We start from the raw sequence: 25,376 nt of genomic DNA on the forward strand, positions 1-25,376 counted from the left end.
ATCCTTCCTGTTTGGCCCTGTCCGGGGGTATCATCGGATGGGGCCACAGTGTCTCCTGACCCCTCCTGTCTCAGCCTCCAGTATTTATGCTGCAGTAGTTTGTGTCGTGGGGCTAGGGTCAGTTGGTTATATCTGGAGTACTTCTCCTGTCTTATCCGGTGTCCTGTGTGAATTTAAGTATGCTCTCTCTAATTCTCTCCTTCTCTCTTTCTTTCTCTCTCTCGGAGGACCTGAGCCCTAGGACCATGCGTCAGGACTACCGGGCATGATGACTCCTTGCTGTCCCCAGTCCACCTGGCCTTGCTGCTGTTCCAGTTTCAACTGTTCTGCCTGCGGCTATGGAACCCTGACCTGTCCATCGCACGTGCTACCTGTCCCAGACCTGCTGTTTTCAACTCTCTAGAGACCGCAGGAGCGGTAGAGATACTCTTAATGATCGGCTATGAAAAGCCAACTGACATTTACTCCTGATTATTATTTGACCATGCTGGTCATTTATGAACATTTGAACATCTTGGCCATGTTCTGTTATAATCTCCACCCGGCACAGCTAGAAGAGGACTGGCCACCCCTCATAGCCTGTTTCCTCTCTAGGTTTCTTCCTATGTTTTGGCCTTTCTAGGGAGTTTTTCCTAGCCGCCGCGCTTCTACACCTGCATTGCTTGCTGTTTGGGGTTTTAGGCTGGGTTTCTGTACAGCACTTCGAGATATTAGCTGATGTACGAAGGGCTATATAAAATAAACTTGATTTGATACTGTATATATATATATATATATATGGTATATATTTTTTGGCATTAGTAATACTGTTTTAGATGTTGATTATTGCACTGTTGAACATGTCTGTCGTTGAACAACCCCATGCCATGGTTAGATAGTGAAAAAACGAAACCAATCTCTTTCATAAGCTTATATAACAACATTTCTGAAAATTAACATATAGTGTTTTGGAATGAAACTCTTCATATCAGGACTTACACCCACCGGTATGATGGCCAACACACCAGGACCCATTATGTTTTTCCATTCGTTATGACTCTCACTTTAGTCCCTTGGGAAAATACTCTACTGAAGTGGTCAACTGGAAATATGCTATATGTAAATGTTCCTACTCAACTGCTTTATTTTATATGCAACCTTTATGGAAAATTGCTTTATAGCTTTAACACATGAGTAAATGGGAAATTTATTAACATTATTACACAATTGACAAGGCAAAATATCTTTCAGTCCCTCTGCTTTTGGATTGTGAATCTTGAAGTTGCGTCTCAGCCATACACAGAGCGTTTTTAAAGACTGTTTTTTTCTGCTGTAATTACCAGGCTTTGCACACTTTCTTTGCCCTCATTAAACAACATTTTTAATGGATGAGGTTTGAAATAAATATGTTTCTCACTGAGGGGGTGGGTTGGGTTAAGGTTCAGAGAGTTTGTTAGCCTTTAAAGTTTGTTACCACTGAAGAGATCAGTGGTATGTTGCCATAGAGATGTGCACAGGAAGTACCCATGGATGACTGTGTGGTTTGAGAATGGTGTGAGATACGTACAGGGAAATTAAACCTCACTGAAGGTCTTACTTCAGACAGCCCTGTTCTTTGAGAACACGGAAATATTAGACCAGGACTGAGAAACTAAAGGATGGTCAGTGGAAAATACGGCTTCTCTTTGTAATAGGAATAGGGCAGCAAGGGCACCCACATAACTTTGTAAGTCCACCATCCCTGTCTCTCTATTTTCAGATCAAGCTTCCTCTGGTTAAAGTTAACACAGGCCAAATTATTTCTCATGTTCAAACTCTGTCTCTGAAGGGGCCTTGGATGGAGAGCTGGATGAAACCAAACCCTTAGCCCAGAACCCATATTCCCCTTCTACATTCCCCAGCCCTGAGCACCTCTGCTCTGCTACACTCCCTCCACTCTGACCAAAAGTGTGTTTTCTCTTTCTCTCCTTATTTCCTGGCCTTATTAAGTCATGATTACAAGCCCGGCACCCAGTGACAGATGCTGTCAGTTGGCAGTCAGGCATTCAGGGAGGTTCTAGCTGAATCAACAGTAGGCTCAGAGAGCGGTCCACACACACACACATGTACATGTATGCAAGCACACACACATGCACAAATGCTGGCATATGTACACACCACAGGAGGTTGGTGGCACCTTAATTGGGGAGGACAGGCTCGTGGGAATGGCTGGAGCGGAATAGTGCAATGGTATCAAATGAATCAAACACATGGTTTCCATGCACACAGGTACACACACAAAATCCTCCCACACGGGCCAAATGAAAGCACCACATTGAATCTCCAGTTAATAAAAATCGGACAATAGAGTGATAGTTTGAATAGAGGTTGAGAAGGGGAGAGTCAGAGGGACACAGGAAGTAAAATGGAATAATACAAGTGTGGATGCACAGTACTGTAGAAAGTCAGGAAGAGAGAAAGGAAGGGGAAACAAATATTCACATCTCCCCATGCATGTTATGAAAGACTTTATGACCCAGAACCCACTGTAATTTTGATGGTGGTGAAATGGACAGCAGGGAGGTTCCTACCCCAGGACAGGCCCCACTCCGGCCCCCCTTCAGTCCCAGTGCAGTGCTCCATACATCTCTATGACGCACAGCTGGAGTTCAAAACACTGCCGTGTTCCTGTTCTCTTTTATCTCCTCATTCCTTTCCCTTCCCCAGTTCCCCCCCATTAGTTCATGAAGCTGGAAGCCTGCCAAGCAAAACCCTGACCCCGATTCCATTGGTTCGATTCAGTCGCAGAGCAGACTCCCCTTTCTGCAGGGAGGGCCTCTACCCTGGCCCTCAGTTCCCGCAACCCACAGGCAGTACTGTCCTGCGATTGGCTGTCAAACAGTGGCAGGTAGTTAAAAGGGTTCATGGGATTGGCTCACATGATGTGGCAGAAAGTTCAACAAAAGCTGGTTGGATAGAGACCACTGCATAAACCACTGACTATCCATGACGCATCAAATCAGTGCAATGCTAATCTCGTGGACAACATAAATGGTACGTGCGTCTGTCGACCGACTGTGGGATGTGATGACTAATGAGGAACTTTGTTTACGGTACGCTGATTTTTCTCATTTCTGAAGGGGAGTGGACATTTTGCCCACAGACTTGCCTGAAACTGGCTGAGAGTTTCTGTTTAAAGGAGTGCAGACTTCGCTAATCGTGTTAATATCTTTTCTAACATGTCTCCCTCAGAACTTAAGCATCTAAAGCAAATACGTTATTCGATTTTTGTTTTGGGTGCCCGAGATTAATGCAATGCAATTGTCTAATTTCACTCTTACTGTCCCCAAGTTCTAAAAGTGACACCAGAGCATGGAATTGTGTCTTCAAAGACATGTTCTGGTATGATGTGACTGCTGCTGCTGCTGCTGCTGCTGGTTAGACATGATGGAGTTCGAGACGCTCTCCAAACCTACCAAGATATTTTCAGAAAATGCTTCAGTGGAAAACTAATTTGAAATCAAAGACAACAATTAAAAGGCACATCATGTTTTTCCCCTTCCTGGGTTCCCTTTCAGTCAGTCAACTTCGGTACAACATACTATGGGGAGTTGCACTCTCATGACTTCAGTTGAAGGCCAATGAAATTCGTGCCTCGCTGGAAGCTCTGTCTTTCACACGTAATAAGCCTGAGGCTTGGATTCATTTCCTTAATTATTCATTATTCTGCCTTTCACCTCAGTGTGAACAGGAACGAGTCACACTACAACAAACAATTGGAACACGAGACCATCGTACGTTGCGCCAACTAAATTGTCCCTTAGTGGTAAAGCGTGCTCACCCCCTGGACATTGTGTAATGATGTTTAAATGGTTCTCATGTGTTTCCTAATCACAAACAATTAGTTATTCTTTGAATTGTTTGGCTTGGATAAAGAAATAAGTAAGATGACTAATGTAAACAAAACGATGAAGGCTAACAAGGCAGGTTTGGGTTTGGGACCATGCCCAAATGAATGAAAATATACTCACATTTGTTGTCTTGTATGTTTCGGCTCGGCACATGCTCAGGCTGCACTTGCTCTAATCAGTTTGTGTGCAAGACTAGGGGACGGCTGGTACTGTTCCCCTACTAGTCTGTGGCACAGATTTTCCTGAAAATCGTGTAGCATTCTTTAGGGGGCTTGGCGTTTCCGATAGTGACTTCCTCTCCCGGGTACCAGTACCTCGGCTGAGTCTGAGTTGTGGGATGTGGAGATGGTTTTGGTTGTTGGTCGGGTCGAATGTATCCTAGCTCCGGTGCGCTCTGAGGCCGGTTACGGGAGACTACTCGAAGAGAGAGTGAGACCAGGTTCTGTGAGTATCCCCGCCGCTGCCTGTGTCTGCCGTGGTTAAGCACTGCTTGCCTCTCTTCCCAGAAGGTTCCGGGTCCCACCTCGTGATCCAGTCCTACGTAGACTTGAGACCAGACTAGCTAACAAGCACTGCATAGCGTGCTAAGCTAACTCGCAGAGGTGAGCTAGCTACTACTAGTTATTCCTGCGTCCCTACGGTGTTGTTGCTTGAGGAGCTCTCTTGTTTAGTATACGTAGCTTTAAGTCACTTGGTTATTCTAAACGGACCGTGCTGTGGTCAAAGACGTTAGCTAGCCTAGCTTATAATAAAGAGCCTCCTGGCTAACTTTGGCTAGCATGCACATCTTCTGTTGAATGAAGCTTACTAGTATTCCTATTTTAAATTCCTAGTTTGAGGGAGTAGAGAAAGCAGAGCTTGTGTGCTCCTCCGATGAGGAAGTAGCCCCTGATCATTTGCACGGCTCCCCAACAAGATTAGTGTGTGAACAGTGCCCCACGTTTAGTATGGCAAACAGGGTAATACGTCAGCCCTCTGTGCCCATAAGTGGCCCGGGCTTCGTGCATGCTATATAGTCTCACGGAAGCACGTTTGTTGGAAGCTTGTCCATGTTTAATGCCCCTCTGGTACCCCACGTTTCATGGTGTTCACGGGATACAAGGGCTATATTAATCTCCCCAAGCTGGGAGTAATAAATTGGGCAATTCACTCTCTGTCCACAAAAAGGCACCCATCCCGCATAGGTGGCACATTACTTGGATTCATTGTTGATTCCTGCCTGTAGCTCACTAGTCCCTATGAGTCAAGGGAACAAGCAGGGTTGGACACGACCTTGATATTATCCCCCACAAAGTCTCTGGGTTCATAGGAACCCTGAAATTAGCTGTCTTTCTCCAGCTCTGCGCTTTTCATTCCTGGAAATTAGATTTGATTACAAATCGTTCCTGTCTGTTACCACAGAAGTGGTCAATTTTTCAGAGCTGTCTGTCTCATTCCCAGCTAGGTTACAAGACGCTTTGTTTCCAGTAGGCTACCTATGACTCGTCGGTAGGGTAACCTCCATGATACGTTCTTTTTCCATCGGTCTATTCTTAATGCGTGCTGTCCAGTGCTGCGTGACAGCCATTTACCAGAACGCATCTTACCGCCTAAACCAAGTGAGGCCCGTTGTGACAACAGTACCCCAAGGTGGCACTGCCAATCGGGGTACGTCACTGATTGCCAGAGTGGGTCAGGTTTTAGGCAAACCTTGGCACATAAACACAATTTTTTCAACTCCACAGTGTTCATGGGTGTCAAAAGTGTTGTGTCTGCCACGTGTGAGATCGATGAAAAGTGTCCCTTCTCCACATTCAGACACACGGTTGTCAAGAGTGGTGGAAATGGAAAAGAACCAATCTCTCCCAGTCCACAAAGTGGCGCCCGCTGTCTGCTCCGGCCAATGGCGCGCATGCACAGTGTCACCCTGGATCATGCAAACAGTGACGTGAGGGTACAGGCTACAAATTGTTGTGTGTCCTCCATGCGCCTGCAGTATCATTACGTCGACTGTTCCCAAGGCCTCAGCGCAAATTTTGAAGGAGAAAATATCCTCCCGTCTCCAGAAGCAGGCAATCCGAGTGGGTTCTTATGTCAACGATCTATGACAGATGGTACAGCCAGTAATTCCTGGTTTAGAAAAGCAACAGGACTTTGCGTCCCATTCTAGACCTATGTGCCTAGAATGACCTACAAATTGCTCAAGAGCTGCCGGCCATTACAGCCGACTGGCTTTTGTCGGGCAAGCTTTTGCTGGTCTGAACTGACAATATGTCGGTGGTGGCATGCATCAGAAATTTGGGGAGAGACTCTGTACCTCTCCCTCCTAACCTTGGCTCACTCTCTATTGCTGGGGAGAAGTGCGCACATGCTCTTCCTTTGGGCGACGCATGTCCCCGGTTGTTGTTTTATCCAGGTGGGACTCTCTCTCTCAGGAGTGGAGGCTACACCCCTGGGTGGTTTACCAGGTAGGGAAACATTTCGGCAGAGTTAAAGTAGGGTCCGAGGCCACTGGTGCGCCAGAGCATCAGTTCCCAATGGGGCACTCGGGTCCCTCATAGAGAAAAATAGACAACACTGTACGTAACGATCTATGTATCTTTTTATCTTTACGTATAGTGAGAAAACGTGTTGTCTACTGTTTTTTCAATGAGGGACCCGGGTGCTAAATTGGGAACGGATGCTCTGGCGCACCAGTGACCTCGTAACCCTCCTTTAAGCATTTCCGCCAGTGGTTCTGATTTAGCCCACGTTGGAGCGGGTCTCCCGGGAGGGCTTACCATTTATTATTTTGGCAGCCTTGGTTCACGGAGTTCATTCGCCTTTTATGCAGGGACTTGTGGCAACTCCCGTTGTGCAGGGCCCTGTTGTCCCAGGTACATGGGCAGATTTGGCAAGCGAGGCCAGAGATTTGGTTCCTATGGGTCAGGCCCCTGTGAGGGCCAATCTGATGGCTAGAGAATGTTATTGCTACCATTCAGTCTGCAAGGGCACCCTCCACGAGAGGGTTGCATGCATATAAGTGGCAAGTGTTATAGCTTTGGTGCCAAGATAAAGGAGTGAGGGACATCCTTATGTTCCTACAGGAGCTTTCCAAGCAGGGGCTAGCATTCTCAGGTCCTTACCTTTTAAGTGTGCTTACAGCTGGGACAGGGAAAAGTAACTAGGCAGTGTGCCGTGTACGCAATACCCAGACTGACGCATCTGGCGGGAGTCAGATCTGGGTGGTCTGCCTAGGGGCGTTTAATTTAGTATCCGTTGGGGAGAACTTAGGGCATGTTATATTTCCCCATAGTATGTTGTACTGAAGTTGTCTGACTGAAAGGGAACGTAAAGTTAAGACTAACTACTGTTCCCTGAAGGAGGGAAATGAGGTGTAACACGTGTTTGGCACCACGACGCGCCCATTCCTGGGCTCGGTGAAGAGCGGTATTAAATTGAAGGAATGAATCCGAGCCTCACGCTTATCACCTGTGGAAGGCGGGGCTTCCAGCAAGGCGCAGATTTATTGGCCTTGCCAGGCGTGATTGTAAATCCTTCAACCGAAGTCGCGAGAGTTCGTCTCCCCATAGTATGGTGTACCATGTTTCCCTCCTTCAGGGAACAGTAGTTATAGTCATACCATTATGTTTTTTTACCCTCTGGGTAAGGACATGCAGTGCATCAACCAATTCACAAAACAGCTGAGCTCCTAGAGCACATACACGAAGGACCTCGCTCAGTAGCGTGGCAGTGCTCACCACAAAAGGAACAAAATAAAGTGACCCCACATTTACTTCCATCTAATAGCGCTTGAGCCTGAATTTTCCTGACCCTTTTCATTTACTGAGGCCTGGTTACCACGTCGAACCTGGTTACCAAGCAGCAAGAAAGCGGCCCAGTGTGGAGCAAAATGCCAATCTGCAGATTGGAAACCGGAGTATGACTGCCAACTACCCAGCTACCCCCTGGCACTCTGTGACATCACATCCTGTCATTGTGTTGAGTCTAAGGACCTGACCGGACTGGCGACTTCCCAATCAGTGCTTTCTGCCCTCCAAACCCCCCAAGAAAAACAGTGCATTTACAATAAGAGGAAATCAACACATTAGGCGCATGAGAGATGTTGGCGGAAGTTGTGACATATTGTAGACTCATTCGAATATTGCTCATCTGAGCAACAAAACCAGAATGTACAAAATGTATTCTGATAGCACATTTTACCTTAAATAACCTAATACTTGTATAATACTGGATATTTTATGCAGGATTAAACTGTGAATAAGTACATGTGACTTAAAATATATGTCTTGTAAGTCTCTGACCCAAAGCTCAAACTTATTATCACCATCCAATATTTACATTTCCAACCTTCTTTAATTTGACCACCTACTGTATATGTCAACAGTTGCTACTCTCTCTCCTATTTGGGCTCATTTGAATTAGCTCCATTCAAAAGCTGTAAATGAATATTCATGAGGACCTGAAGCTCTATTTCACACTGAGGCCTGATTGGGGAGCAGCTGGGATCTACGTTTGAACCCTCACTGCTTACACCATGTACTTACTGCACACTGACTGAACACGTTATGTGCCCTACAGCTGACATGCAGTCCACAATTTGTGTAAATTTGTATGTCTTTTATAATTTTTATACACAGTGCATTCAGAAGGTATCCAGACCCCCCAACAATTTTTTTCTCATCAATCTACACATAATTCCCCATATTGCCAAAGCGAACATTTCTAAAAAATATATAATACAGAAATACCTTATTTACATGAGTATTCAGACCCTTTTCTATGAGACTCGAAATTGAGCTCAGGTGCATCCTGTTTCCATTGATCATCCTTGATTGGAGTCCACCTGTGGTAAATTCAATTGATTGGACATGATTTGGAAAGGCACACACCAGTCTATAACATTTGACAGTGCATTGTCAGAGCAAAAACCAAGCCATGTCCGTAGAGCTCCGATACAGGATTGTGTTGAGGCACAGATCTGGGGAAGGGTACCAAAACATTTCTGTTTTGGAATCACCAAGACTCTTCCTAGAGCTGGTCACCCAATCGGGGGAGAAGGTGACCAAGAACCGGATGGTCACTCTAACAGAGATCTTTTCCCCAGTCTGTGGTCCTGACTGCTCTGGAGCAGGTTTTCATCAAGGATCTCTCTGTACTTTGCTCCATTCATCTTTCCCTCGATCCTGACTAGTCTCCCAGTCCCTGCCTCTGAAAAACATCCCCACAGCATGATGCTGCCGCCACCATGCTTCACCGTAGGGATGGTGTGAGGTTTCCTCCAGGCGTGACACTTGTCATTCAGGCCAAAGAGTTCAATCTTGGTTTCATCAGCAGATAATATTGTTTGTCATGCTCTGAGAATCTTTAGGTGCCTTTTGGCAAACTCCAAGCGGGCTGTCATGTGCCTTTTACTGAGGAGTAGCTAACATCTTGCCACTCTACCATAAATGCCTGATTGGTGGGGTGCTGCAGAGATGGTTGTAATTCTGAAAGTTTCTCCCATCTCCACAGAGGAAGTCTAGAGCTCTGTTAGAGTGACCATCAGGTTCTTGGTCACCTCAATGACCAAGGCCCTTCTCCCCTGATTGCTCAGTTTGGCTGGGCGGCCAGCTCTAGGAAGAGCCTTGGTGGTTCCAAACTTTTTCCATTTAGGAATGATGGAGGCCACTGTGTTCTTTTGGTACCCTTCCTGTATCGGAGCTCTACGGACAATTTCTTCAACCTCATGGCTTGGTTTTTGCTCTGATATGCAATGTCCATGCCCGCTGATATGCAATGTCCATTCAATTACCACAGCTGGACTCCAATCAAGTTGTAGAAACATCCCAAGGATGATCAATGGAAACAGGATGCACCCGAGTTCAATTTCGAGTCTCATAGAAAAGGGTCCGTATACTTATGTAAATAAGGTATTTCTGTTTATTATGTTTAATACATTTGCTAAAATGTCCCTTTTTTTCTCACTTTGTCATTATGAGGTATTGTATGTAGATTGCTGAGGATTATTTTTCTTTAATTCATTTTAGAATAAGGCTGTAATGTAACAACATGTGAAAAAAGTCTGAATACTTTCCGAATGCATTGTATAACATTAGGTTGAAGATAGTTTTGTGTTATATAACACTAGGTTGTTTTGTGATTTATAGGATCTGATGATTCACAGTGTCGGGGGCAGCAGATAGATTTAGGAGGATGAGAACAGGGGATAGAGATTTAGCTTTGGCAGTGCTGAGAGCCTCCATGACACAGCGAAGCGCAGTCTCGGTTCAGTAAACCGTCTTGAAGCCTGACTGGTTAGGGTCAAGAAGATTGTTCTGGGAGAGATATCGAGAGAGTTGGTCAGAGACAGCACGCCCAAGTGTTTTGTAATGAAAAAAAGAAGGGATACTGGTCCGAAGTTTTTCACGTCAGATGATTCGAGAGTTGGTTTCTTGAGGAGGGGATCGACTCATGACTCATTTTGAAGTTAGAGGGGACACAGCCAGTGGTCGGGGATGAGGAAAGTGAGGAATGGGTGAAGGTCTCCAGAGATGGTCTGGAGAAGGGAAGGGACGACGTCGAGTGGGCAGGTTGTCAGGCGGCCGGACCTCACTAGTTACAGGATTTCATCTGGAGAGAGAGAGAGAGTGGCAAAAGGTCAAGGCCTAGGGTTCTGTGTGAGTGGGACCAGTGGACTCAAAATACTGAGTGAATGATGAGCGGATATCGTCAAACTTGGTTGACAAAGTTGTCGGCAGAGAGGGAGGAGGGACGGGGAGGGGGTGGAGGATTAAGGAGGGAGGAGAATATGGAAAATATTTTCCTAGGTTAAAGGCAGAAGCTTGAAATTTAGAGTGATAGAAAGTGGCTTTAGCAGCAGATACAGAGAAAGAGAAGGTAGAGAGGAGGGAGTGGAAGGATGATAGGTCCTTCAGAAGTTTAGTTTTACTCCATTTTTGCTCCGCTACTCCGCAGACCTGTGTGAGTCATAGGATGCGGAAACAGACAGTGTGAGGACAGTGTGAGTCATGCGGAAACAGACAGTGAGTCATAGGACAGTGTGAGTCAGAGGATACGGAAACGGAGGAGAGTAGGGTTGAAGAAGCAGATTTAGGAGACAGGAGGGAGAAGGATTTAGCAGAAGGGAGAGATGATAGTATTGAAGAGGAGATTGTAGTGTGAGAGAGAGAGCGAAGATTGCGACGGCACATGACCATCTGGGAAGGGTATGAGTGGATAGAGTTGGAGGAAAGGGAGAAAGAGAAGGAAACAAAGTAGTGATCAGAGACCTGGAGGGGGGGTTGTTGTGAAATTAGTAGGCGAATAGCCTCTAGTAAGATGAGTTCAAGCAAATTGCCTGCCTTGTGAGTCGGAGGGGACTGGAAAAGCGTGAGATCAACAGAGGCAAGGAGGGGAAAGAGAGAGTTGGAAAGAAATTAATCGAAGGCAGACATCAGGAGGTTGAAAATGACAAGTACGAAGAACGGTGAGCCATCGTCAGAAATTTGCTTATCAAGATGTCTAGCTCATTAAAAACTTCTTATGGGCAGGTGGGACGGTAGCGTTCCACCTGGCCAACATCCGGTGAAATTGCAGAGTGTGAAATTCAAAAATACCAAATTCAAATATTTAACATTCTTGAAAATGTGTTATACATCAAAATAAAGCTTAACTTCTTGTTAATCCAGCCGCTGTTTCAGATTTCAAAAAGGCTTTACGGCGAAAGCAAACCATGCGATTATCTGAGGACAGCGCCCCGCATACCAACACATGAAAATCATATTTCAACCAGGCAGGTGCACCACAAAAGTCAGAAATAGTGATATAATTAATGCCTTACCTTTGAAGATCTTCTTCTGTGTACCAGAAACATCACAAATGGTCATTTTGTTCAATAATGTCCTTCTTTATGTCCCAAAAATGTCAATTTATTTGGCACGTTTGATTCAGAAATACACCGGTTTCATCTCGCCCAACATGCCTACAAAGTATCTAATAAGTTACCTGTAAACTTGGTCCAAACATTTCAAACAACATTCCTAATCCAACCTCAGGTACCCTAAAACGTAAATAATCGATAAAATTTAAGACGGAATAAACTGTTTCTAATACCGGATAAAAACAATGTGAAGCGCGCTCCAGTTCACGCGCACCAAAACAGTAGAGTCCACCTGGAGTGACACTTACAATGAATAGGACTACTTCTTCATTTCTCAAAAGAAAAACATCAAACAATTTCTAAAGACTGTTGACATCTAGTGGAAGCCAAAGGAACTGCAACCAGGTTCCTAATAATAAGGGTATCCCATAGAAACCTATTGGAAAATCCTATGAGCTCAATTTCTTTCCCCCCTGGATGGTTTGTCCTTGGGGTTTCGCCTGCCATATCAGTTCTGTTATACTCACAGACATTATTCAAAACAGTTTTAGAAACTTTAGAGTCTTTTCTATCCACTTCTACAAATTATATGCATATCCTAGCTTCTGGGCCTGAGTAATAGGCAGTTTACTTTGGGCAAGCTTTTCATCCGGAGGTGAAAATAGCTGCCTCCTACCCAAGAGAGGTTAAGGAACACTCTAAGGCAGGGTTTCTCATACTCGGTCCTTGGGACCCCAAAGGGTGCACATTTGGTTTTTTGCTCTTGCACTACACAACTGATTCAAATAAGCAATTAATCATCAATCTTTGATCAGCTGTGTAGTGTTAGGGCAAAAAACAAAACGTGCAACCGGACCCGAGGACAGAGGGAAACGCTACTCTAAGGGCACCTGGTGGGTGGTAGATGACAACATTGTTAAGCATGAGTGGACAAGTGAGGAGACCGACAGGTGAGAGAGGGAGAAAATACAAAATCTCCACTTAGGAGAAATGAGTAGCCCTGTGCCACCACCGCGACGATCAGATGCTCTCGGACTATGATAGAAAAACGTAGTCAGATGAAGAGAGAGCAGCTGGAATAACAGTGTCCTCTGGAATGACCCATGTCTCAGTCAGGGCCAAAAAATAAAGGGCAGCATACGCTGAGATGAACTCAGCATCCAACTGCTTGGCAGTTCCAAACGCTGCCGGAGACCAGAAATTCCACGAGTTGTGCATGCAGGGTACACTATCTTGGAAGGATTGCAGTGAAGGGGTGGGGAGCTTCTGTGGAGCCTACAGGGAGAGGAGCGAAACTAGGTGTATGTCGCGGGTCACTACTTCACAGAAGAGCCGTTTGAGCGTAATTTTTTTTTTTTTAATCAAAATGCATTTTGTGGCAGAAATGCCTTCTCGAACATGTGAACTTTCATGTGCCTTAATAACAAACTTGTATGCCATCTGTAAATATTAAGAAAAGTGTTCAATTACGAGCCTAGTTGGTTTAGCCACAGAACAATGTGAGCAACCTTCCCACTAGCCATGATTGGCTGAGATAATTAGTGGGCTGGACATGCTGAGAGATCAGTTTGGATTGGTCTGCCATATAGCACGCTTCTGTGAGCTGGTCAGTATGTATAGGTAATCCTGTCTAACGCTGCTTTTTTAATGTTTCGCATAGTAAAACTGCAGAAGGGTTTCTCTCCACTTTCTGGAGGACTGAGTTTTGAAATCAGTGGAATTCGAGTATGATAGCTAAGGAGATGGAGAAAACACCTGTCTCCGGACGCATGCATCTGTGATGTATATGGATGGGTAAGATGGTCTAGCTAGCTACATTTTCAGATATTACACGTTTCTTATTTTGACAGAAAGTGGTTTCATTTCAAGTTAAAGTGTACTGTTATCTAGCTAACGTTAGCTGGCTGGCTCGCTAGCTAACATTTCGTGCATGATATTATTATTCTTATCTCAGAGCCATTTGCTTGGCTAGTTATAGCCTATTGTTAGCTAGATAACATTGATCCTGGTTGGTCAGCTACCTGCAGTTTCATACAGGGTAGTAACATCATGACTTGGGATTATGGTTCATTGTTTAGCTAGCGACCGGGAGACCCATGGGGCGACGCACAATTGGCCCAGCGTCGTCCGGGTTAAGGGAGGGTTTGGACGGCCGGCATGTTCTTGTCCCATTGTGCTCTAGCGACTCCTGTGGCGGGCCGGGGCGCAATGCATGCTGACACGGTCGCCAGGTGTACGGTGTTTCCTCCGACACATTGGTGAAGCTGGCTTCCGGGTTAAGCGGGCATTGTGTTTCGGATTGTGTTTCGGAGGATGCATGGCTCTCGACCTTCGCCTCTCCTGAGTCCGTACGGGAGTTGCAGTGATGAGACAAGACTGTAACTACCAATTGGATGCCACAAAATTGTGGAGAAAAAGGGGTAAAAGTAAAATAAAAAAATACATAAAGATAGTCTGGCTAGCTACATTTTCAGATATTACACGTGTCTAATTTTGACATAGTCTTTTCATTTTAAGTTAAAGTGTACTGTTAGCTAGCTAGCTAACATTATCTGGCTGACTCGCTAGCTAAGGTTACGTGTATGATCTTATTATTTGTATCTCAGAGCCATTTGCTTGGCTAGTTATAGCCTAATGTTAGCTAGCTAACATTGAACCTGGTTGGTTAGCTACCTGCAGATTCATGCAGGATAGTAACGTTATGAGTTGGGATTATGGTTCATTGTTTAGCTAGCTAACTACATGTCTTAACAAAAGACTCCACTATGCAAGCAACCATTTTGGGTGCGTTCATTAACCCAGTCTGGCCATCTACTTCAATTTCAGAGCACTCTTATCTGAGTGTGCCAGAGCACAGAATAACTGATGAATTTACAAACGCTCCACACCCGTTGAATATGGCCAGTGTCAGTAAACGTCGGCATGTCCAGTACAAACATTTTCTGATCATGTCTCCTAATCTTTGGAAAGTTTTGTTCATCGAGAGATGCATAGAACCTCATCAGTGACATTGTTTTGAATAGTTCTCCAATCACTGCATCAGACTTAAGATCTATAAGCTTAAGTTGCAGGTTAGTGGGAGCGTTATCCACATTGAAGGTGAAAGGAGAGGAAACCAACAGCATGTCATTTTCCAACACTTTGAAATCCTCAAAACGACGAGAAAACTCACCGTTCAAAGCACGCAGCAGCGATGTATACTTCTCCCGCTGGTCATCTGATAGGGAAGAGACTAGTAGTGTCGGAAGGTGGGTGAGATTGTTGACTTCTACTTGACGGGTCAGGAGGAGTAAGTTTCCCTTGAAAGCTTTGACAAGGCTGTACATCTGATGTGCAAAAAGGCCCTTCCCTTGTAGATTGGAAGTTATTTCATTCATGATGGCCATGCTGTCCACGGTGAAGGAAAAATCAGCCAACCATTCTTTATCTTGCAGTTGAGGGAAATCCACATATTTTCCTTTCATTTGCAAAAACTCAGCAATCTCCGACTTCAGGTCAACACCCTTTTGAGTACTTTCCCCAAACTCAGCCATCTCACGTTTGTGTGGTAAGGGAGATCTGCATGACCCGACTCGGTCTCTGTGGTTTAAAGATTTTGTCTTATGAAGTTTACCACTTTAGTGACTGTATCCACAACATGGCTCATTTCCAGAATATATTTCCAGAGCACCTCCTGGTGAATAATGCAATGCAGGGGGAAAAAATCTGATCTGTTTTCAGGTCAGCTACTTGATATTGTATCCTTTTCAAAAGGCAAATGTTTTTTCCTGTCAAGATTGGGCACCCATCAATGGTCACACTGGATAACTTTTCAAAAGTCCCAGCTTTGCCACACACTTAATAACCTCCTCCAATAAATATTTTCCCTGTGGTTGTGGTTATGCCTCGTAAGAATATCAACAACTGTGCCGTGTCACGTGCATCACTGCTCTCATCCAGGGCCAAGGCGAAATAGGTGAAATCTTTTACCTTGTCTTTCAACTATTGTTCCATATTCTCTGCGATGTCCTCAACACGCCGTTTCACTGTTCGTCTTGACAGGGAAACATTTTCAAACAGCTCTTTCTTGTCGTGGCAAAGTATTGCTGCAGAGTCAATTAAACATTATTTTATGAATTTGCCCTCAGCGAATGGCTTGCTATGTTTAGCAATTTTGTGGGACAGTACATAGATAGCTCTCGCAATTCTGTCATTTGCTGAATGCAGTTTTGTGAAAAGTCCTTGCTGCTTTGGCAACTGAGAAAGCAATTATTTTGATGCACTAGCCCTTATATTCCTATATTTCTCTGTATGCTTCGTCTGGAAGTGTCAGGACAAATTGTAGTCTTTCAAGACAGCGATGCTCTCTTTGCACACTAAGCACACAGCTTTCCTTGATACCTCAATAAAGAAATATGTTGATGTCCACTCTTGCTGGAACACCCTACATTCATTTGTCTACTTTCCTTTTCTTTGAAATCTTTGAAAAACACATTTTTGCTCAATTTCTAGCTAGCTAGAACGTGTGTCAGCCTGTGTGTGTCAGCCTGTCATTCATTGTCTGTCCTCGTGCAGTTGTTATTTATACGTGTCTTCAAAATAAATGTCCCACAAGTGGTGGGAGTTAAATCATTACACAAAGGAGAGTATTCATTGGGCTTTTAATTTGAATAACAAATACGTTACGCAAAACTTTACTATCGCAAATTCTTTATGTGATCTGAGCATGATTCCGTGGGCCATATTGAATCAGGTCGCGGGCCGCATACGGCCCCCGGGCCGGCCTTTGCTCAGGCCTGGTGTAGACAAAGAAGAGCTCTCCAGTAGGTACCAAAACATTCAAAGGCCATTTTCTCAAAAGTAAGGTTACAAGTTTACAACTTTCTAAGCAGAATTCATTTCCCATTGTTCCTCAAATGCAGTGTATGATATACCATTTTGTAGCTCTGTGTCTCTGCTTTTATCCAATGTAAAAAAACACAATTTCAAATTTTGCTACATAAGACCGAATCAAGGCGGTTTGACTGGTTGACGGCTCTTTTAGCCACACCCATTGCTGACAGGTGTAAAACAATCAAGCGCACAGCCATGCAATCTCCATAGGGAAACATTGGCAGTAAAATGGTCTCACTGAACAGCTCAGTGACATTCAACGTGGCACCGTCATAGGATGTCACCTTTCAAACAAGTCAGTTCATCAAATTTCTGACCTGCTAGAGCTGCCCCGGTTAACTGTAATTGTCGTTATTGTGAAGTGGAAATGTCTTGGAGCAACAACGGCTAAGCTGCGAAGTGGTAGGCCACACAAGCTCACAGAACTGGACGGCTGAGTGCAGAAGCGCATAGAGTGTACAAATTGTCTGTCCTCAGTTGCAACACTCACTACCGAGTTCCAAACTGCCTCTGGAAGCAACGTCAGCACAATAACTGTTCGTTGGGAGCTTCATGAAATGGGTTTCAATGGCCGAGCAGCCGCACACAAGCCTAATACCAAGTGTCGGCTGGAGTGGTGTAAAGCTTGCTGCCATTGGACTCTGGAGCAGTGGAAATGCGTTCTCTAGAGTGATGAGTCACGCTTCACCATCTGGCAGTCCGACGGGCGAATCTCGGTTTGCTGGATGCCAGAAGAACACTACCTGCCCCAATGCATAGTGCCAACTGTTAAGTTCGGTGGAGGAGAAATGGTTTGGCGCTGTTTTTCATGGTTTGGTTCCAGTGAAGGGAAACATTTTTATGCTACAGCATACAATGACATTCTAGACGATTCTGTGCTTCCAATTTGGCAACAGTTTGGGGAAGGCCCTTTCCTGTTTCAGCATGGTTTGTTGAGATCAGTGTGGAATAACTTGACTAGTCTACACAGAGCCCTGACCTTAACCCGATCGAACACCTTTGGGATGAATTGGAATGCCAGGCCTAATTGCCCAACATCAGTGCCCAACCTCTCTAATGCTCTTGTGGCTGAATGGAAGCAAGTGCCCGTAGCAATGTTCCAACATCTAGTGGAAAGCCTTTCCAGAAGAGAGGAGGCTGTTATAGCAGCAAAAGGGGAACCAACTCCTTGTTAATGCCCATGATTTTGGAATGAGATGGTCAACGAGCAAGTGTCCACATACTTTGGTTGTGTACTGTAGTTGCCAAAGCTACAAAAGAGCAAAATAATATAATAATCTGAAAATAACTAGGTACGATGCTCAAGTAAGAGAGTGGTGTGGAGCCTTCCTCTCTTTCCTTCCTCAAACAACTCGGCAGAACCATTTCGGCGACAGTCTTAGATTTGCGATGAGACCGCTGCTGAGTAAAAAGGGGAGACTGAAGTACTAATACTAATTGCTATTTGCCTTGCAAAGGTGAAGAGCACACCTCCCGGTACTAATTGCTGATTGCCTAGGAGAGTTGAAACCCCTCCCCCTCCAATACAGCTACTGATTATGAAAAACAACAACAGTCACAAATTGCCCTGCCTCTTAATCCTGGTTGATGTGTCAACAATCATCTGCACGTTAATAGCATTCAGCAGTTCACACACCAAGTAGGCTACTGGGAAGACAGGCAGCACTTAAAGGAGATGGCCCTAGCAAGCAAAAAGAGTACTAGACAACAACAGATAAAGACAAAAATTATACTTATATCACTCCCAGAGATATCAGGAGCCCTCTAGCCAAAACCATAGGACAACCACTCACTCACCAAGTTCTAAGAAACATATTGTTCTCAGAACATTATGTGCTAGCTGGGATACTACACACATCTAAACATCTGTCTGTTATCATGTTTTCAGCAGTAAATATTAGTGTTTTGCATGCTTTCACAGTACCCAGACGACATTCCCACATAATAAATTACTGTAAAGCCTAGTATTTGAGTAGTTGTACTAAGGATTTATTTTGATCCATACATCCACATTTGTTTGGGAACAAAGAGTCCTAGGGTAGACATCTGTCTTGTCTGAATGCTCTCTGGCTGATGTCTACTGACTGGAAACCTGAAGCATTGCTTGTCTGATCACATCTATCTCTTTCTCTGCTTACAGCAACGCAAGTAGTATTACAATCCCATCCCTTGCCAGTATATGGGTGTGTGTGCTTGTGTGTGTACGTGTTGGTGTGTATGTGGACTTGTTAATCTATACTTGTGGGGACCAGAAGTCCAACTGTGGACATTTTGTTAGTCCCCACAAGGTCAAATGCTATTTCTAGGGGGTTTAGGGTTAAGGTTAGAATTAGTGTTAGAATTATGTTTAGGGTTAAGAGCTAGGGTTAGGGTTAAGGTTAGGGCTAGAGTTAGGGTAACGGTTAGGTTTAGGGTTAGCGTTAAGGTAAAATAGGATTTTGAATGGGACTGAATTGTGTGTCCCCACAAAGTTAGTTATACAAGACTGTGTGTGTGTGTGTGTGTGTGTGTGTGTGTGTGTGTGTGTGTGTGTGTGTGTGTGTGTGTGTGTGTGTGTGTGTGTGTGTGTGTGTGTGTGTGCGCGCACATGTGTTTGTTAATACCTGGTAGCTGTTAATTAGACAGTGGGCTGCTGGTCCGGAGGGGATTTCAGCACTATATAAACATCATACATCATGATTCAGTGAGGTGAGCACGGTCCACCAGCTGCCAATGCTCAGTGAGAGGATGGCAGCAAACAGGGGAGGTCAAAAATCTACAGTGGCAGTTATGGAACCCATGATGGACTCAGGGTCCAGCTGTTTCAATACTGTAAACAGGACAACAGCCCTAAGCAGTATGTCACACATTGTGCACCGAGCTAATTCAACGGAATCTGTCTGTGAACGTGTGGTGACAGTAGTGACAGTAGCTCCGCTTGATTCTCAGCTCACCACCAATGTTTTCTGTATTCTCAGAAATATTAGGAATTCTGCTTGAACTAAAATTCTTGTTCATCTAACTGCAGTGCCCAATTTACAGTAGATATTAAAAACAAAATACCATGCTATTGTTTGAGGATAGTGCACAGCAAAACACTTTTATCACGGCAACTGGTTCACCTTTGAGGGTAAATAATGTACTTACATTCAGTAATCTCACTCTGATTTGTCATCCTGAGGGTCCCAGAGATAAAATGTAGTGTAGTTTTGTTTGAAAAAATCTATTTTAATATTCAAATGTAGGAACTGAGTTCTACAGTTTGACCCCACTGCTGTCCCTGGCTCCACACACACCCCGCCCGGCCATCTAGATGTGTGAAGCTAGTGTCTTTTCTGTAGGGAGGCTAATGATCCATCATATATGACAATCCTGGGAGTGTGTAAACTTGCATTTTTTATTACCATAGCATTTTTGTATGTTCTCTACATTTGGGCAAACTCCTAGCAGACTTGGTGCAAAATATAGTGTAGTGAGGTAATTCTTCACTGGATCAGTCTGAAACTTTGCACACAAACTTCTGCCATCTTGTGGGAAAAATCTAACTTACATCTAGGATCCTATCTCAATGTTTGGCCTTTCTCCTACATTAGTTTCACATATCCACAAACTTCAAAGTGTGTCCTTTCAAATGGTATCAAGAATATGCATATCCTTGCTTAAGGTCCTGAGCTACAGGCAGTTAGATTTGGGTATGTCATCTTAGGTGAAAATTGAAAAAGGGTCTGATCCTTTTTTTCTGAAGCTTGCATTCAATTCCCTGTTGCACACAACAAGCTTCCATTCCATTGATCAATGATTTAAGATAAAACCCTGTTCATTTATTTGACACTTAATACTTCTTTATGTAACCTCGAGATAGGATTTTGTAAATGAAGTTTAACTAGTGCTCTTTAAAATGTTAAAATTAGGTGAAATCAAATGTTCTTTGGACCCAAGTTACACTGCTCAAAATGCACTGAATTGTTAGAATGACCCAGGTATTCAAACCAGAAGCCATGGATTACAGGGGAAATCCTAAAGGAAAGGCTAAAAGATAGAGCTACCGCTTTTCAGGAATGGGACACGTACATGGACACAAACAAGAAATCCCGCTATGACCTTCGACAAGCCATCCAACATGCAAAAGGACAATATAGGATTAAGATGTTATCCTTCTACAATGGATCTGGTGCTCATTGGATGACTCAGGGCTTGCAGACTATTGTGGATTACAAAGGGAGCCATGAAATTTCCAATGATGCAGCCCTCCCAAACCAGCTAAATGCCTTCTATGCTCGAGTCGAGGTAAACAACACTTAGCCATGCATGAGAGCCCCTGCTGTTCTGAACGACTGTGTGGTCTCGCTCTCCATGGCTGACGTAAATAAGATTTTTAAACAGGTTAACACTCGCAAGGCCCCTGGGCCATACGGAATAGTAGGGCAAGTTCTCAGAGCATGTGCAGAACACATGGCAAGTTTCTTCACGAATTCCAACATGTTTCAAGCTGACCACTATTGTTCCGGTTCCCAAGAACTCTCAGGTAATCTGCCTAAATGACTATCGCCCTGTAGCACTCACATCTGTAATCATATAGTGCTTTCTTTGAAAGGCTGGTCATGGCACATATCGACACCATCATCCCAGAAACCCTGGAACCACTCCAATTTGCATACAAGAGATCCACAGATGACATAATCTCAATTGCACTTCACACTGCTTCCTTCCACCTGGGAATATAGGAATACCTATATGAGAATGCTGTTCATTGACTACAGCTCACCATAGTCCCCGCCAAGCTCATCACCAAGCTCAGGACTCTGGAACTAAACACCTCCCTCTGCAGCTGGATCCTGGACTTCCTGACTGGACGCCCCCAGGTGGTGAGGATAGGCAACAACACCTATGCCACACCGACCCTCAATACAGGGGCCTCCCAGGGTTGTGTGCTTAGTCCCCTCCTGTCCTCCCTGTTCACCGACAACTACCTGGCCATGCACGACTCCAACACCATCATCAAGTTTGCCGGCAGCGACAACTATGAGACAGCCTACAGTGACCTGGAAGTGTGGTGCCAGGACAACAACCTCTTCCTTAATGTCATTAAACCCAAGGAGCTGATTGTGGACTACAGGAAACAGAGAGGTGAGCACGCCCCCATCCACATTGACAGGGCTATAGTGGATTGGGTTGAGAGCTTCATGTTCCTCAGTGTCCACATAACTAAGGACTTAATAAATTGTCCACACACACCCGCACAGTGATGAAGAGGGAACAACAACGCCTTTTCTCCCCCAGGAGGCTGAGGTTTTTCTGCTGTACCATTGACTGGCTACATCACCGCCTGGTACGGCAACTGAACCGCCCTCGACCGCAAGGCCCTACAGAGGGTGGTGCTGACAGCTCAGTACTTCACTGAGGCCAAACTCCCTGCCATCCAGGATCTCTATATCAGGCGGTGTCAAAGGAAGGCCCAAAGAATTGCCAAAGACTTCAGCCACCCAAGCTATGGACTGCTCTCTCTGGTACCATCTGGCAAGCAGCACCGGAGCATCAGCCCTCGAACCAACAGGCTCCAAGACACCAACAGGCTCCAAGCCATATGACTGTTGAATAGTTAATCAAATGGCTACCCGGAATATCTGCACTGGCTCTCTTTTGCACTGAGTCTATGCACACTCCCATGGCTCTACCCACACACGCACACACACTTACACCGACGCTCCCACACAAACACATACAACTGCTTGTATTTATGAGAGGTATTGACATGTTGAATGCACCAAGCTGTCTGTTTGAACTACTGGCACACAGCTCGGACACCCATGCATACCCCACAAGACATGCCACAAGAGGTCTCTTCACAGTCCCCAAGTCCAGAACAGACTATGGAAGGCACACAGTGTTAAATAGAGCCATGACTACATGGAACTATATTCCACATCAAGTAACTCATGCAAGCAGTAAAAAACAGATATAAAAATACACCTTATGGAACAGCGGGGACTGTAAAGCAACACAAACATAGGCACTACACATGCATACACACACGATAGCATACGCGCACTATACACACTTGTACACATGGATTTTGTACTGTATATATGTGGTAGTGGTGGAGTAGGGGCCTGAGGGCACTCAGTCTGTGATTTTATTGTAACGTTTTTAAAAATGTATAAACTGCCTTCATTTTGCTGGACCCCAGAAGAGTAGCTGCTGCCTTGGCACCTGATGTATTTGTTGCATGTGTCAAATCCAATATTATTTAGTTACATTTTTATTTACTATACATCTGCACATACATTACATTACATTACATAAGTCCTCCGAGTGAGACTATATAAAAGGCTCATAAGGGTATTAGTATTTTTGTGGCACAAGGTCAAAAAGGGTCAGCATCCACTGATAATCTCTTAAATGTAATGCCAAATATCCAAATCCAATCATAACACTTTTTAAAACACCTGTTTATGAACGTAGTACAGCACAACACTTTTAAACTGCCTTCGTTACACAGAGTGACACGATAATCAGCATTAGCTGCAGATGTGTTCTTTTTTATAGGTATGGGGTGATTGAGGATTTTTGTACTGTATGTAACCAACGCCTGGGGGCAGCAGTGTGTCAGCTGGCTGCTGCTTATAGCCCAGCACACCCGACCATTTTAGCATTTAGTCTCTATGCATGGTTATAACCCCTTCCCCTCACATCGATGTGTGCTTCAGAAGGCTACTGACTCTAATCCAAGACTGCTGCTGTCGCTTCTGTTTAGAATGCCTCTGATTAGACTGCAGGGCTCCACCATAAAAAAATAACTCCTTTCGTCTCCTTTTTCTCTTCTATAGCACAGAGATAATATTTAGGAGGAGATATGAAAGAGTTTATGATTAGGTTGAGCGGGTTATGTTGCTGTTTTTCGACGCCCGACATGCCATTTTCCCCCTACGCACACTTGGATTCCAAGGAATAATGGATGGTTGGTTTTAAGAATGTCCATGGAGATGTTTTAGTTGGAGGTTAGAAGACAATACAACTCATTTCATTCTCTTTTAATCACTTCCTATAAATGTCAGATTTTGTGATTTTGCAATATACAATATTTGATGGTAAATTTGATTGTCATAAAACTATTGTTAACAATGGAAATGGCTGTTTATCTTACCCTTAGCTTTGCTTGATATTCATCTACATTTACCTGCTATTTCACTAGAACTTTTTCCGTATACGTACATACTATATGTAGGAGACCTTTCAAATTTGCCTATACTGAAAAACAAGGGGAGAAATGCCATATCTGACAGATCAATGGACTTCCTTGATACAGTATACACAATCTTATTACGATTAAAGAGGGGACTGTCTTGGAAATCCCAAAATAGTTTCCAACAAAGCCTGATCAAAGAATAAGCATACTGTCTATGTCTGGTTTATGTGTGTCTATGGCTCTGTGTGCCAATGATGACACTCCTCAAGTCTTCAAATGGGTCTTGTATAAACATAATCAAACTCTGAGGGCCGGATGATGTTGGAAAATCAAATAAATAGAGAGCAGTCGGTACCATAAACATTTGAGGAAGGATACCACAGAGCCATTCAAAATGATGGCTACCCATTTGGACTGTTTCATCCTGACTGGAAAATGGCTCTTACAGTATGATTCATGGGAACATCACAAAGGGCAGAAAATAGAACCCAAATTTAAGGTTTATGGGAAATACATAATCTGCATTCATGAGCCACTGTGCCTCAAACGAAAAGTGGACTGAATATGGAACCTTTAAATACAGTATTTGAAAGAAGAGGAATGAGTGAGATTTTTGAGTTTTGAGGCTTTCATCATATTTTACTGTGATGTGGAGAACTGAGGCAGTGGCTATATTCTAATGAGGGCCCGGGAGAGTCCTCTCAGTGATGGCTGCCAGTCTTCAAATACCCAGTTAAAAGAACAAGAGGTGGAAGGGTGGCAGAATAGAAATGACTCTCTTTAGTCACAAAGAGAGATGCTCAAACACAGCTTGTAAAAGGTGGGGGATAGACTGAAGATAGTTTTTGTAGCTGTCTGAAGTGGTTTACATACTGTACATTTTAAATAACATTATATAGGGAGATCTTGATCAAGATATTCCACTTGATACAGACAAAAATGAACAATATCACAGTTACGTTCCAGCACTCCATGGCACTGTGTGGTTAACTTGTATGAAAATTCATACTAATTGGACACTAATGGCTCATTGAGCTTGGAGCTTTCCCTATGCCAACTGCAACCAGGCACACCTCTGAACCCCCCCCCCCCCCCCCCCCCCCCACAGACACACACACACACGTCACTTGTTGTAATGCTCCTCTGAGGAATCTCTGTCACACCCTCCCTTAATGACCACAAATGAGAGCAAGAGAGAAAGAAAGAGAGGAGACAGGGTGTGTGTGTGAGCTGCTCTGTATTCTTTGCTCCTACCGTGATACAGAAGCTCCAGACTGAGCTATGACTCATTAACAGCACTAAGTGAGATCTCTCAGGTCAGACAGCGAAGAATACAGATAGATGGAGGTAGAGACAGAGAAAGAGAGAGAAAGACACAAATATGGAGAGAGACAGAGAGAGAGAGAGAGAACGAGAGAGATTAGAAAAACAACCAGCCTTTACTACAACATCACCTGTCTGGTGGTCCCTGGTCACCGTAGGCCCATTAGGACTTGGTAACATTGAGTCATTTAACCCATTCTGCCATGACATAACACATAGTATAAGCCCTCTCCTCTGTGAGTCAGCAGAAACACAGACAATGCAGTAGCACTATCACAGCGCCTCTGACAAATTGGTTACATAAACA

This window comes from Salvelinus alpinus, chromosome 32 (assembly GCF_045679555.1).
Source record: "Salvelinus alpinus chromosome 32, SLU_Salpinus.1, whole genome shotgun sequence".
Lineage (NCBI taxonomy): Eukaryota > Metazoa > Chordata > Actinopteri > Salmoniformes > Salmonidae > Salvelinus > Salvelinus alpinus.